Consider the following 5,232-nt stretch of genomic DNA (forward strand, 5'->3'; position numbering starts at 1 on the left):
CCAATTTTTATAGCAGCAACGTCCGCAATAGCCAAAATATAGAAAGAGCCCAGATGTCTTTCAACAAATGAATGGAAAAAGGAGATGTGGTACACACACACACACACACACACAGACACACACAGAGGAGTATTACTAAGTAATCAAAAAAAATGAAATCTTACCATTTGCAATGATGTGGATGGAACTAGAGGGTATTATGCTATGCGGAATAAGTCAATCAGAGAAAGACAATTATCATATGATTTCACTCATATGTGGAAGTTAACAAGACAGAGGACCATAGGGAAAGGGAGAGAAGAATAAAATCATACAAAATCAGAGAGGGAGACAAATCATAAGAGACTCTAAACTATAGGAAACAAACTAAGGGTTGCTGGAGGGGAGGTGGGTGGGGGGATAGGGTAAGTGGGTGATGGGTATTGAGGGCATTTGATGTAAAAAGCACTGGGTGTTATATGCAGCTGATGAATCACTAAACTACCTCTGAAAGTAATAATATACTATATGTTAATTAAAGTCAAATTTAAAAAAAGAAAAAAAGGAGCCTAAATATATCATTGTTTTGCAAACTTTTCCACTCAGTTCAAATGGTTAAGACAACTGGCACAAAGATAGACCCACAGATCAGTGAAACAGAAGGGAGCCCCAAAATAAACACCCACATATATGGTCAATTAATCTGTGATAGAGGAGGCAAGATATATACAATTGGAAAGAGACAGTCTTTTAAATACATGGTGGTGGGAAAACTGGACAGCTACGTGTAAAAGAATGAAACTTTAAGAAAGTGGTCCAGTTTCTTTCTTCTGCATGTAACTCAAAATGGATTAAAGACCTAGTGTAAGACCCGAAACCATAAAACTCCTGATAGAAAATATAGGCCGTAATCTCTCAGACCTCAGCCTTAGCAACATATTTATGGATAGGTATCCTCAAGAAACGGGAACAAAATAAAAAATACACTACTGGGGCTACAGCAAAATAAAAAGCTTTTGCACAGTGAAGGAAACCATCAATAAAATGAAACGGCAACCTACTCAATGGGAGAAGATATTTTCAAATGATATCTGTAAGGGGTTAATATTCAAAATATACAAAGAATTTATATAACTTATATAACTCTACACAAACAATTCAATTAAAAAATGGTCAGAGGAACTGAACAGACATTTTTCCAAAGAAGACATATAGACAGCCAACAGACACATGAAAATATGTTCAACATCACTAATCATGAGGGCAATCCAAATCATAACCACAATGTCAGATATCATCTGATATCAGTCAGAATGGCTAGTATAAAAAAGACAGGAAATACCAAATATTGGTAGGAATGTGGAGAAAGGGGATTCCTTGTGCATCACTGTTGGGAATGTAAATGGGTATAGCCACTCTGGAAAACAGTATGAAGGTTCCTAAAATCATTAAGAACAGAAATACCTTATGACCAGTAATTCCACTACTACATAGTTTTACCCAAAGAAAACAAAAACACTAATTCAGAATGACTAACATATATATATATATATTAAATATATACAAACACATATATATGTTTATTGCAGCATTATTTACAATAGCCAAGATATGGAAGTAATCCAAGTATGCATCGGTAAATAAATGGATAAAGAAGTGGTGTGCATATAAAAAACGCACACCAGGGTATTACTCAACCATTAAAAAGAATGAAATCTTGCCATTTGTGACTACATGGATGGACCTTATGCTAAGGGAAGTAAGTCAGAGAAAGGTGAATGCCGTATGATTTCACTTATATGTGGACTATAAAAGAGGAAACAAATGAATAATCAATAAAAGAAACAGACTGTTAAATACAGAGAACTAGTGATTACCAGAGGGGGGATGGGTGAGGAAATGATGAATTAGGTGAAAGGGATTGAGAGGTACAAACTTGCAGTTGTAAAATAAATAAGCCATAGAGATAAAAAATACAGGATAGGGGAGCTAGTCACTAATATTATAACAATGATGTATGGGGACAGATGGTGACTGCACTTGCTGAGGTGAGCAATGAGTAATGTATAAAATTGCAGAATCACTATGCTGAAACTACTATAACACAGTGTATACCAACTATACTTCAACAAGTTTTTAAGAAAAAAAAGTGGGTAGGTGATGTATTGTCAAATAAGTACAATGATGAAATATTTTAAGAGAATGTCCAGTAAAAATAACAAGAAAACAATAATAAATTAAAGCCAAAAGTAGGATAAGGCAAACCTGGCTTTTTCACTTGCAGCAATAGGACTTTAGACAAATGATTTATTTGCTCTAAGCCTGTTATCACATCTTGAGAAGGGTTATTTAAAGGTGTGCTGTGGTGATTAAATAAGTCAATAGGATATGCAGTGACACAGAAAATGTGTTATCAGTTGGTCATTATTTTAATAATTTTGTTTTTCCAAGAAACTCATTTATAAAAACATTTGTACAAATGCTTAGTAACCAGAAACATATGTAAAAAATATATAGGGTTTTCATGTATTTCTGTTTTTGTTCTATTTTATTCAATAAAGGAATTCCCATCTTGTATTTTCCTCCTGGATGTGGTTCTGCATCTACTGCTGAGTAGGGAGGAAATCTTTTATGGCTACATTAACATCATATGGCCAATAAGGGTTATTTCATTCGCTCTGGAGCCATAATTTATTACATCAGCTTTTTATTAGTTTGAAGAAGTCAATACTAGTATTCCCTATGCACTAATATGGTCAGGCTTTTTTGTTGGGAAACAGCTATGAAGTTCTCAGTGAATTATATTCTATAAACATAATTTGATGATGTTTTAATAGCAAAGATTTGGTAATAATTATGGTTTTCAATGTGCTGAGTAGAAAAGCTCTTTAATGTGTTGTGCTCTTGAGCTCTTAACTCTGCAAGATGACTCTTGCTAAGTATTTGGCAGCAAGTCACCACCAGGAAGAGAACTTTATGCTTCTATTTGTGTTGTATGTATTTTGCAAATATTGAAGCATCTAGTCTTATTTCTAATTAATATAGTGATGACATAGCTTAACTACATGCTTATCAAAAATTAATATGACAGGGGCGCCTGGGTGGCTCAGCCGTTAAGCGTCTGCCTTCGGCTCAGGTCATGATCTCAGGGTCCTGGGATCGAGCCCCACATAGGGCTCCCTGCTCGGTGGGAAGCCTGCTTCTCCCTCTCCCACTCCCCCTGCTTGTGTTCCCTCTCTCGCTGTGTCTCTCTCTGTCAAATAAATAAATAAAATCTTTAAAAAAAATTTAATATGACATAACCGCCATAGATGGTGGTAATAATTTCCCACAACATTCTTCATACATGTTGCATTTAAGTTTCTAGAATAAAAAAATTCTAATAAAGTATTAACATAAAATCTTAAAACCTAATTACTGAAATAACAATACTAATTACTTATAAAAGTAAAAGTAGTACTTATTACTTTGGGACTCTAAGGAAAAGTCTTAACCTTTAAAATTTGTTTTCTCTACCTACACATACATATTTAAGATGTTTTATATAGTGCTCGCTTCAGCAGCACATATACTAAGATGTTTTATATATATATGTGTATATATATATATACACATACACATATATACATATACATATACACATATATATATAATCACTTTGATCACTTTACTATACATTACCCAGTTAATTTCTCATAAAAATATTCTTTGTTAATTATTAAAACAGAATCTATCCAAAATTGAAGCAAATCATTGTCCTTTGATAAACACATTTTCTATCTCTTCAAGTAACAAAGCTCTTGAATCTAGTAATTGAGAAAATATCATATTTGAAATTCTAAGAACTTTTTATCTGCTTCCTCAAGTCTTTAACCTTATATTACAATTCTTTTCTTTACTCTCTAGCACAGCAGGCTGTGAAAACAAGCCATTTTATTTTTTTCTACTTTTAATTGCTCTAAAACATTTAAAGTAGTAATAGTAACAATGTATTGGGTGATTATAGACTATGAGTAAGTGAAACGGATAGCATCAATGTCACAAAGGGGAAGAGGGAGAAATTGGGAATACTCCATTATCAAATACCTGTATTACACATGAAGCAAAACTAATAGAACTGATAAAGAAATAGACAAATCAACATACCTCTTTTAGTAATTGTTCTATCAAGCAGGCAGGAAGTCAGTAAGGATATAGTTGATTGAACAAGACTATAAATCAACATGATCTAATTGACATGTATAAAACTTTTTTTCTAACAACAACAAAATACAGTTTGTTAATCTGACCTGGAATAATCACCAGGCTGGACCACATTATGTGTATAAATCACATCCTAAATTTAAGTGATACCAACCGTACAAAGTATGTTCTCAGACTACAATGGGATTAAAGTAGAAATTATTAAAAGAAAGATAGCTGGAAAATCCCCAAACATCTGGAGATCAAACAACACATTTGTATATAACATGAAGATCAAAGGAGAAAGAGTAATTTTAAAATATTTTTAATGAGATTAAAATAAAAATCTGACTTATTAAAATTTATGGGAATACAGCAAAAATGGAACCTAGAAGATAATTTACAGTATTATATTCACATATTAGAAACAAAAGAAATATAAAAAGCAATGACCTATGCTTTCATTTTAGAGAACTAGAGGAAGAAAAGTAAAATAAGCCAAAAGCAAGCATAAGCAAAAATACAATTAGAGAAGAAATTAATGAGATTGTCAATAGGAAAACAGTAGAGAACTGATGAATCCAAAAGCTGGGTATTTGAAAAGAGTAATAAAATAAAACTTCTCATCAAACCAAACAAGAAAAAACAAACAAAACAAAACAAAACAAAAAAAACAGAACACACAAATCACCAATGTCAGAAATAAAATCGAGGTTACCACTAATGATCCCATGGTTATTAAAGAGATAATAAAGAAATATGATGAGCAAATTCTATGGCTTGCTTGATAGGTGAAATAGATTGCTTTCTTGAAAGACACACTACCAAAACTTACACAATAGAAAACATCCTATAAATAGGCATATATTTTTTAAAAAAATTGAGTAAATGATTAATACTCCTGAGAGAGAAAGTTTAAGGCTCAGATGGCCTCACTGGTGAATTTTCTAAACACATAAGGAAGAAATTATTCCAATTCTGAACAAATATAAACAGGGGCACCTGGGTGGCTTAGTCGGTTAAGTGTCTGCTCTTGGTTTCAGCTTAGGTTATGATCTCAGGGTTGTGAGA

The sequence above is a fragment of the Leptonychotes weddellii genome, chromosome 2, assembly GCF_054177405.1.
Source record: "Leptonychotes weddellii isolate Sample4059 chromosome 2, ASM5417740v2, whole genome shotgun sequence".
NCBI classification, from domain to species: domain Eukaryota; kingdom Metazoa; phylum Chordata; class Mammalia; order Carnivora; family Phocidae; genus Leptonychotes; species Leptonychotes weddellii.